Source organism: Marmota monax, unplaced genomic scaffold (assembly GCF_021218885.2).
Source record: "Marmota monax isolate L192 unplaced genomic scaffold, Marmota_monax_Labrador192_F-V1.1 WCK01_AAM20220418_F8-fsc00084, whole genome shotgun sequence".
Classification (NCBI taxonomy): domain Eukaryota; kingdom Metazoa; phylum Chordata; class Mammalia; order Rodentia; family Sciuridae; genus Marmota; species Marmota monax.
The window spans coordinates 439786-451770 of record NW_026694575.1 but is presented as its reverse complement, the minus strand read 5'-3'; the positions used below and the strand labels follow the sequence as shown (position 1 = coordinate 451770).

At 34.0% G+C, this 11985-nt stretch overlaps 1 pseudogene; it reads right to left on the bottom strand.

The window, feature by feature from the left end:
• Nucleotides 1-9296: 9296 nt before the first annotated feature.
• LOC124077158 (U2 spliceosomal RNA) lies at nt 9297-9515 on the bottom strand (annotated as a pseudogene).
• Between the last annotated feature and the right edge of the window lie 2470 nt (nt 9516-11985).

The window sequence follows — 11985 nt, the reverse complement described above, 5'->3', positions numbered from 1 at the left end:
CAGGGTAGATCTTTTATTTGGTATGGCAAAAGAAATGACTACTGCTTAACAAAAATCACACTATTATCATACAATAACTAATGGCCATTCACTTTGCCTGTGTAATAGAATTCAGTTTCTAGTTTAAACAATACAGAGCTGTAGGATTAAGAACATTCATGTGCATTAAAAATAGCTAAAACAGATATTAGAAGGTAAATCCATTCAGATATCCAATTACTGGTAGTTGGATGCTGGCTTTAGTTGTTAACTAAGCAACAGTAGTATGAGATGATTTCAATCTTAAAATGGCCACATAGCCAGAGTGCCCAGTGTGGATAACATTTCCCAAAACAATAAGAAGAAATTTGGGGTGCAGTGACTTTTAAACAATGGCTAAATAAGGTTATGATAAAATAAATCAGAGAAGTGAGATGGTTTAATGGCTTTTTAATGAGCCTAATGTTTTCCATTTTAATGAGCCCTCTTACATCAGCTTTAATCATTTTATGAGAATGAGAAATGATTGAGAAATGGCTTGCATTAATTCAATTTTCTGTTCAGTCTTCCCACAAGCCATTATGGCACAGTGGCTAATGGGAGTCAACTTGGATAAGTGGGAACTTAGATAAAAGGACAAGTCTCAGCTAAATTTAGCTAGTCACTTGATATGTTACCTGGTGATAAGGTTATACTTCCTCATTTTTCAAAGTGAGCATACCAAATGCCTGCATGGTGTTTTAACACTATATGCCACAAGCAAAAATTAATTAGGATAGTTGAAATGATCTATAATTTGTTCTAATGAATTCTACAGAATTGTGTTAAAAATACCTTCTTTTTTTATTAGTGGTGTATTAAGATTTAAAAATAACCAAACTGTGTAATAAATACTTTTGAGAAAAAAATAGTGCTTACAATCACATTGAGCCTTTGTATTATAGAACACAGGACATGATTTCTCTACTATCTATATCAATGGTATGGAAATTCTTTAGCTATATGAAATTATATATGCAGAAAACCCTGAATCCTTATGAATATTCATGAAGAAGTAGTCAGTAAATACAAAAATATAAAATTAAAAATGATGGCAGGCTCTGATCTGTCAATGAGAGTTATTTAAAATGAGCCAAGAATCCACCTCTAATTCAGGTTAAAATATTTATTTTTAAAAATATAAGCAACACTGTATGACTCATAGAACTAAAAGGCAAATTCAAGAATTAAATATCAATAGTGATAATTTACTGTACCTTTTTCAGAAAGGTTAAAAGAAAATATTTTGAATAGTTTTACCAAAAGGAAATTATAATTATTCAAAGGTAAATTATTATTTATTTGAACACTACATAATATGTAAATGTATAGGAACATCATAAGGTGTGCCATAAATACATATCATTTTTTGTACATCAGTTAAAAAATTCAAGAACAAGATTGAAAAGCATAAGAAAAATTAAAAAAAAAATTTACACAGAAAAAATAATACCCAACACCTATTCCATGAGGACATCCCACCCAATAGAAGTCTGGACTCTAAAAATTCTGACTGTTCTGGGCAGCAGTCACTACTGGTAGACCAGAGCAACAGATGTGCCTAGAACCTAGAGGTTGCCGCCATCATTACTACCCCAACTGCCAGAATAGATTCTCTGCATTCATATCACTTTAATACATATTTTTTACATGATATGTGATTACAGTAGGTTCTTTCTGAAGATTTCTTCCTAGGCTAGATAAAAGACAACTACAAACATAGGCATTTGCAACCTAGTTCATCAGAGGCAGATTCTCCTCCCACACAAATTCATGAGGCAGAAAATACAGCCAGAGAAAGGAAAAGAGATAAGTTAGAAACTTGGGGAAAAAAAAAAAAAAACTGATGGATAGACAGATTCTAGGATGCAAATGAATAGAAAAAGGTTAATATATAGCAATTTTAAGAGGCAAACTTTCAAAAATATAAAGAAAAAAAAACTTTATCAACTGAATTCAAATGGAGTATACCAGCACCATTATGTAATAGATGTCCTGTTTAGCCCTATACGATGAAGCAAAATGGAAGGAAGGTAGAACTAATACTTTTTAAAATCTATTAAGTGATAATTATTTACTTTATATTTTCCAAAAGCATTTGCCTTCAATGATTTAACAATTTTGTTGGGAGACAAAATTGCTCTAGTCTTCTAAAAGCAAAGAAAAATTATAACGTAATATCTTCTGAACTCTCATAAAAATAAAAATAGAGAGACTATGTTCAAGGCAGGTGATACATATATATTTGTGGACATGTAAGTAAAAGTTCTTTGGGTACATAATAAAATGCAAGAGAAAATAAAGATAATAAAGCTATAATAAAAATCATTTTAAAGATATTTAAAAATATTTGTTATATGAAAACCTTACCTCCTAAGAACTCTTCACCATGTACATCCCTATCTTCACATATGTGTTAAATGTTTATCCTAGTAGCCAGCTACATATGTAGAGTCACAGCAAAGACAAGTAAGAAAAAACAAAACAAACCAATCAAATGAAAAAAAAAAAAAAGGCAAAATGAAGGCAATGAAGACAGATAGCAAGGCAAAGAAATTGCAAAGAACCTGAGAAAAGTTGGCAAAATACTGCAATAGATGACTTTCTTTTCCAAATGCAAAATGTTTGAATCACTCAAAAATTAATCAATAAAAGTATTCCCTTCCCATTCTCCTCAACAATAATTCCAAATATTTATTACTCTTTATAGCCCACAGCTTTTTCAATTACAATATAGAATTTGCCCCCTATTTCACATGAAAATTCACGCTAAAATGTTGCATGCTACTACTTTGCTCTAGTCTTCTAAAAGTTCCTTTCAATGTTTCAATCCCATCCACTCCTTTTTCCCTTAGGACTCAGTATTCTGTGCCTCCTGCATTGCCTCCTAAAAACAGTGCCTATAAACAAACTTAACTGCTTGCATTCATTCTCCAATTTCCCATTTCCATCTCTCAGTACCAGTTTTCTCCTCAATTCTTAAAATTTGACTTCACTGACCACAGGTTTTTGAAAATAAAATTATTAAATCTTCTAGTCTGCTCTCAAATACCAAGTTCAGTAGCAATTGTTTCATATTTCTCCCATGGGGCTTACTTGACACATCTAGGTAATGTCTATAACACCCATCTCTAGTTGCTTAGTAAGCTTGAACTGACGTGGGTTTCCTCATTGACATTAGTATTTTTTCACTGCTTTCCTGACTTCTCTGCAGTTCCTTTTCCTGTCTACCACCACTTGACACTGTTTTTATTTGCTGTGATTTCATACTCCATATTGTTGTTCTTATTAAAGACTTCCTGAATGATTCTGATTCCATATATAAGTTCTATATTCTCAGCTGCTCCTTTTCCTGAACTATTTATATTATACTTAATTGCTATTTCACCTCTGTTCCTGACTTTTACAGAGATGATTCAATTATTCCATGTCACAAACAAAAGTCACCACCTATTTCTACATCCTCTTCCTTCTTCATTCATGTTTGCATTAGTGCCACCAATGAACATACAATCACAAGTCATCTCTCTGTATCCTTTCCACACTGTTTAGTCCACAAGTCCAATAGAGTTGTCTAATAAAAACTTTTTAATATTTTTTTTAGTTGTATTTTGACACAATATTTTTATTTATTTATTTTTATGTGGTGCTGAGGATTGAACCCAGTGCCTTGCATGTGCTAGTTGACCACTCCACCACTGAGCCACAATACCAGCCCCTAAATATTTTCAAATCCATCTTTTCCATCCCCACAACCCTGTTATATCCCTCATTACTTCTCTCACTGTCATACAAAAAGATTCCAAAAGTTAACAGTGAATAATTTCATTTATAGTTGTCTATCCTACTCTATAGGCAACAGAACATATAAAACATAGTAAGTGTAAATAGCAAATTCTTTTTAACTGTGTAAAAACTGTTTACTACAAGTTTAAATTTTATAAAATCTGAATTCGTATTAATGTATTAAAATAAATGAGGCATTTATATTTTAAAACTCTGCTCTTTTAATTAAGAAGCTTTTTAAGGAACATTTTTGAAATAAGATCTATGAATATTAGTGATCTGAAATAAATTAATATACATTTTTAAAAAATGTTAAAAAATTAAATAAACTCGAGAAATAACCAGATAAATGAAATTTCTTTCCTACAAAACCTAGTAGAAACTTTATTATGCTAACATGTATTAAGAATTCTAAGAGGAATATATCATCTTTAGTATTTCATAAGTATATTTCACCAAGGAGTCTCTTTATCATAGTATAGTTATTAACAACAACAAAAAAAAACACCTTTTAAAATTTTTTAAAACTGCAGTGTTTATAAAAACAAATTATGCTTACATGTAAACAATATGAAATTTTAGGTTGTATAAATCAAAATTAATTTTATATTATTAGGTTATTCGCTGGAAACAAGTTTCCAGTCTTTTCTAAATATACTGATTTATGAACAGCAAATTAAGACACAGAGTATGGAGAGAAATTGAGTTTGAAATCATTTTGCATGTAAAGTGTGATTCCCTTTGGAATTTATTTAAATCCTTCTGAGATATGCATCCATAATATTGCTAAGAAATACAGGATTAGGCTGGAATAAATTAGCAAGATGATTAATTAAACCAGAAATATTTATCATTATTAAAAAGTGATATCTCAAGGAATCTAAAAACCTATCTTATTGGACTCTCGCTAAATCTAGACTAAATTCAATGTACTTTGTATATTAAACTCTAGTTTTTTTGTAAAATACAGGAACAGGAGTTTAAAAAAGTATATGATGTGGTTTAGAAAACGGCATGTGTGGATTTTTGAATTCATGTTTAATCTCTCATTTTGTCCTTCATTTAACAGAAACAAAATGATTGTGTGAAGTCTCCAGGAGTCTTTGAAAGGTGCAGAAAATTACAAGATAAGTGAGTCTGGTTTGCTTGATGTTCCTGTAGATATCATCTGAACCTACACTTCTGAATGTTTCCTATCATTTTGGTAAAGATGGAGAACAGTCCAGGTGACTACATATACATTATTCCTTTACATCCAGATAACTTTGTTTGAAAGACAGAGACCTGTTGATTTTCTTTTGGAATAAATCAGGCCCAAACTATACATCAAAAAGTATAGAATTAGTAATAATGCAATGGTAGGAACATCTCAACTCTTCAAAAAAAATTACATGGGAAAAATTCCTTAAAGATCAAAATGTTCATGGTAAAAGTGTACTGATGACTTTTATTATAAAAAATTCCAAACATGTGTAATAATAGAAATGGTATAATGAACTCCCAAGTACCCACCTGAAAAAACTTGTGGTAAATTTTATTTCAAGAATGACTCTGGTCCTTTCTGTAATCTGAATTTTCTGGGGTAAATATAACACATTTTATCAATTTGCCTGTAAATATTTTAAGCCCATTTCTAAAGAACAGAATAATTTTATAAATGTAAACAGTACATTAAGTGCTTCATATCTGTGAATTCCACATTGCTAGGTTCAGAGATACAAGATGGCAACCAATCATGGATGGGAAATATTTAAAAAATAAAAAGTGTCTGTACTAAACTTTTTAAAAATAATTTTTAGTTGCAGATGGACACAATATCTTTATCTTATTTACTTATTTTTATGTAGTGCTGAGGATAAAACCCCAGTGCCTCACATGTGCAAGGCAAGCACTCTGCCACTGAGCCACAATCCCAGCCCCATGTCTGAACTAAACTTGTAGAGGTTTTCTTGTCATTAATCCCTAAACAATACATTGTAACAACTATTTGCATAGCATTTGCATAGTGTTAAGTATTTTAAGTAGTGTGGAGAGGAATTAATGAATACAATAGAATATGTATAGTTATATGCAAATACTACTTTTTTCATTTAATATAAAGAACTTGACTATCTGTAGACTTTGGTAATGTCAGGGGGTCTGGGAAGCAATCCCTTATGAATACACAGGGAAGACTTTACTACTGCCCCATTTTTTAAAAAATAAATAAATAAACATAAAGATTCTTCACTATCATGAAATACGAAACAAGTGTTCAGATTTCATGATTATATTACAAATGCATATATTTAATATTATAGTTTGCTTAGATTTGAATTTTAAAAGTCCATAAATTGCAAATGGCTAATGTGTCCCTTAATTACTTTGTTTCTTTACTGATGCTCTTTTTCACTAAAGCCTCCACAATAAACTGAGGGGGATTGGGATGAAAGCCATTTATAAAGATGGGGAGAACTGAGAACAGAAAGCCATTATTTGGTATCCAACTTCACCATCTGCTTAAGCACTCATCTTGCTGTGCTAATTCTGTGACTATAAGAGCAAGGAAGAAGAGAACTGGAAAAAGGGTGTTGGGATAGGGGGAGGCAGAGCTGTGGTGCAGCTGAATTTTATTTATTTGTTTGTTTGTTTGTTTATACTGTTTGGAGAACTCAAGGTATGTATTTCCCAGGAATCAAGAAGACCATGTAGGAGGAGCAGAACTAAAGTTCCTCAGTCATTGTTTTGCATGAAATGGTTACCCACTGGGACAGAGAGCTCTACTGGCAAGAAAGCTAGAGAGATGGTTCCTTATGAAGGTATGGAGCTCCTGTTGGAGCTGAGGGAGGTATGGAATTCCACCATGACCCTTCTACATTTCTAACCTATGCACTACTAGAGCAAATCAGGAGCCTGGCCTTTCAACTGGGAAGGGAGGAAGAAGTGGTGGACCATACTACAGTCAAACAGATCATACTTTTGTCTCTTTCCCTCTCCTTTCTCAGGCTGCAAGCACATTAGAATAGGGAGGTCTTGAAGAGAAAGGAGGAGTGTTTCTGGAGCAGAAGACATCTCCTTCTTTCCCCACCCTCCAACACTCCAGCAGGACATGGCTCTCAGCTCAAGTCTATGTGCAGAGGTGTTATTCAAATGAGATGATACAAACAAGTCTTATAATGAAGTGGATTTTAAATAACCAGAGTGAATGAAAAGTTGTGAAATCTGTCAGAGATGTCAATAAGAACATTTTGACAGATTGCAGTCGAAGGCAGTGATTGTAGAAACACAAACTGCTTCATGTTTACACCCCCACTGAGTTGAGACTACTCAATAAACCAGTTTGATGTGAATTTCATAGCACATGGTCCCTAAACACAAGTTAATTCCTTCTGGGGCTTACCAGAGAAAGAGCAATCTGTTTTAGTGCTGGGAGGAAACTGCCAGCGTCAGCTTTGCTGAGAGACACTAAGTCTGTCTGCAACCTGGAACCTTCCTAAGGAATTTTCAAGAGCAATTTTGACCCAAAATGATGTTTTCCTGAATGCTTTAGTGTACCATGCATACCATTTGAAAAAAGCACACTCATGCACTGCTGGTGGGACTGCAAATTGGTGCAGCCAACATGGAAAGCAGTATGGAGATTCCTTGGAAAATTGGGAATGGAACCACCATTTAACCCAACTATCCCTCTCCTCTGTCTATACCCAAAGGACTTAAAAACAGCATACTAAAGGGACAGAGCCACATCAATATTTGTAGCAGTACAATTCACCACTTGAAAATTGCAGTTTCTTGAGGACATTGAAGACCCACAATGAGTTGCCTGGTTACCTTCTTGATTAACTTGTGAGGACAAGTTCATTCATCTAGAAATTCAATCTGGGATAGGGGAACAAATTGTCAAGATGTACCCAACTGAAGGAAGTTCTAGGAAATGAGACTTTCAGAACTAACATCAAGAAAGTTTCAGTGAAACCAGAAAGAATTGGTTATCCTTCTATTCTCTATCATTCATTAAAGTGTTATACATCTCCTCCTGTAAGGATAGAGTGCCAAGGCATTGGGGGGGTGGGGTCCATGTATTATTTAGTTATTGGCACAACTACAACTATTTAGTAAAAATGCAAAAATTCAGCAGTTTAATCTTAGCTATGTTAAGCACATGAATTTCCTATTACTAGAATGACAAATTGTCACAATGTTAGTGGCTTAAAACAACATACATTGATTTTTTTTTTCTTACAAATTATTAAGATTGGAAGTCTAACGTGATTCTCACTGGGCTAACATCAAAGTGTTGGCACGGCTGTGTTCCTTCTGGAAGCTCCAAGGAAGAATTCATTTCCTTGTCTTTTCCAGTATCAAGGAACTTGTACATTCCTTGGCTCATTCCCCCACCACACTCTGAATTGTGCTTCTATCATCTCAACATTTCCTCTGCCTCTGACTCTCCTGTCTCCCTCTTCAATATGTGAAGATATTTGTGATAGCAAGGGATTACCTGGGAAAAACAGATGAATTTTCCCACCTGAAGATCCTTAAATCACATCTGCAAACTTCTTTGTTACGCTACATATTTTGGGGTTCCAGGGCTTAAGATTTGTTTAGGGTCCTTGAATCTGCATATCGTTTTAAGCATTAAGAAAATGTTTTAAAATTATTAATTTATCTCAAGGGAATTTATTCCACATCAGAAAACATGACATTTGTCAAAAACCTTAAAAAATTCTATTTGACTATTATTTTGCCATCTGTCTTTATTTCTCACTAGACACCTATTTTTCCATCTTATAAGGAGGCTGAGAACACTCTGTCCATGATTCTCAATTTTTTCAGGAAAATTAAATTCATAGTATCCTGGCTTTTACTTGTCTGACACATAGAACTTCCACAACAGAGAACATTCAGAGCCAAGGTAGTTAAAAACTAAGAATCATCATCAGTGTAGCATTTCCTCAGTGAATGTTTTAAACTTTATTCCCATTTATTTGATATATTCTGGTCATTTGTTAAGAAACTGTTTTTACAAAGATATATTATCCCCAGAAAATTAAAGATATATTCTTCCTTCTTACTCAATGGTGAGCTTTAACATACTTTCCTTCAACTCACCTTCTTCACACTGAGAGTTGAGGTGCTGGCAGCTGGATATTTTGGGGAAGGGCTCAATATCATAGTAACTGGTCCTAAAACCCTAGAAAATTCCCAAGGACGTATAAGAAAATTGTCAAATTTCATGTTCTCCTTCAACATTCCACTTATTCATTAAGTAAGCATGGAACTACAAGGTCATGCAAGGTGTTTCAGCAGAAGATAAGTCCATTGTGGGAGGACTGAGTAATCTTGGTTAAACCTGAGTGCACAAGGTTTAAGGTAGACTAATATGGTTTCAAAGTCCTCACAAAACAAGGAAAATTAGTATACTTGCAGATGAGTCCTAACCATTCAACACATACGGTTATTGTAAGGTCTTAATTAGATGATACTTTGAAATATTTTGTGTCGTGCATGAGATCTCATTTAATTCTCTTTGGGACTTAATGCAATGCAAAGTAAGCAATAATGGCTTCTAAACTGTTTTATCGAATTGTGCTATATTGCCATTACCTTTCCCATAAAAGAGCCTAACGTGCCTAGTTTCTTCTTCTTCCAACTTTAACTTTCTAATTAATTTACTACAATGATAAGAACAAATACTACACTTGATCTTAGCCAAAAGGCCAAGAAGCTATCAATAATCTATTCATTACTAAAGGGAATTAACAAACTGAGACAACCTGACAGGTTAGAAATACTTTTCCTTAGTATTTCTTTCAATGTTATAAAATATCTCAATATTTTATGCAATTAGGATGGGATTGAAAATCCATTTAAAAAATTCCTCATTGAATTTGCAGAAGACACATACCCTATTCAGCAATTCTAAGAGCATCTGAGTTTTTTAATCTTTTTTTTTTTTCCTGTGGAGGGGGTACTGGTAATTGAACTCAAGGACACTCAACCCCTGAGCCACATCACCAGCCCTATTTTGTATTTTATTTAGAGATAGGGTCTCACTGAATTGCTTAGGGCCTTGCTGTTGCTGAGGGTGGCTTTGAATCTGTAATAGTCTGCCTCAGCCTCTAGAGCCATTGGGATTATAGGCATGTGTCACAGTGCCCAGCTAGTTTTTTAATCTTTCCAGCTCCCAAACCAAGTACGGTTTACTGAGTTCTGGGTATCTGAACTTGGACAGAATATTAAAATATGACAATATGTGCCATAATATTTTCTATACAAGAGAACATTTTTCAAAATCTTAAAAGCAGTCTCCAAATTAAGCCCATATGATATTAACATAGACAGACCATCTGAAGGAACCCGGTGTATTGACAAAATCTGGCCCAAAGAGGTGACATTAAATACTACCTTGTTGGAGGCTGTGAACGTCTTAGGTAGACCAGGGAAAGGAGTCCAGGAAGGACACCTTGATACTATCTCCTGCTCCCAGCTTGGTTCCTTATGTGTGTGATTCTCCGTTTCATTGTTTGAGAACATCTCTAGAACCAGACTTTACACTACTCTTTCTGTTCCTAGTCAATACAATGCTGATGATATTTTGCTATGTGCTCAGTGAGCAGGGCCTGTCTGCTTGTGACATGGCTCCTGGAGGCCATGGCATTCTGAAAAGTGGCAAAGTCCCAGATTCCTGGTGCCAGGTCTGAACCATCTGCACAACCCTAAGGAAATACCATCATTGTGACCTTAGTCTGCCACAGTGGGATTACACACAACCAAATGAGGAAATCCCTGTATATGCAAGAGATTCTTTAAGTAAATTAAGATTCTTAACACAGGTTCTGTAATTTTATTTTTATTAATGGAAGTAACAACAACCAATAAGACTCTTGATTATTTGTAACTTAGTCTAAAAATTGAGCAAAATACAAAGAGTCTATAAAAATCTTTCCTGATCTCATTTTAACCTAAATCCATAACCTTTGAAAAAACTTAATGAATCAAATAATCAGCAAAACAACTCACATAAAGTAATGTAAAAGCTGCATGTACAGAATGTTTATGGTTGGGTAGGAATTATCAGCAACAGAATCTATCACCATATAAAAATAGAATAGGCTTAATTCCTAGGTATAAAATGCATTAAGTTGGTGAGATACAGAGAAAATAGAAGAGATGGGAGAAGGCTGCAAAGAACCACATTCTAAAGATCAAGACTCCAATTTACATTTGATGCCAAATAACAGAGGCTCTGACTAAGGCTGAATAAGCTGGCAGTCCATCCATTCCCAGGGAAGGAAAACTTCTGTTAATGTGAGTGATGTTGGAATGAGAAAAGCCATGTGTTATAAGTAAACTTATCCCACTGGGATGAAATTAAAAGGGGATGGACTAGGATTAAAAATACAAGAACTCCAGAAACCTTTTAGACACTAAAAGCTTCTTATTTTTCCAGCTTTGATTATGCAATCAGCTAGAGGTTTGTAGACCCACTAATATCAGTGTGGGCTGAACTTATCTCTAAGAAGAAAAACTATGGGATTAAGAAATGGTAGAGTTAATTTTCTAGCACTAGTGGTTTTTGCTATATGGAATGCCTTACCAAACACTCGGGCAATTATTTTGTTTATCTTGTCTGCCTTAAGTTGTCACTGAGAAATGTCAAGCCTAAATCCCCAAAATAGAAATCAGAGTCAATGTCCAAACTACTAAAGTAAAATTATTTCTCTTGGAAGGCCAAGTCAGAGAAAGATTCTAATAAACTCATTTCCTCTTAATAATCCAATGTTGATATTTTTCCTGATCACATAAATTTTCAGTGAGAAGACATGTATAATTGAACAACAATATTTATCTATTTATACTCTCCAAATGTGGTTCGTGTTAGGTTTTAGTTGCTACTATACAAGAGATCTTAAGAATAAAGAGAAAGGAGATAACTCCTTTCATTCTAACATTGACATAAGCAATCCCTCAAAATATCCCTGAAAGGGTTAACTTTTTCCTAGTCTTATTCATGCTTAAATAAAGTTTTCACATGACGTTTATGAGGGATCATCTGTAGCAATCGTCAGGTAATACAACAACACAGCCCTCTCTTTTCAAGTTGCATACATATGGGTAAAATGACAAGTGCTCAGAGTGATTCAGTTAATGGTCCATGGCCTTAAAATTTGTGAAATATAATCACCTCATTCATCATTT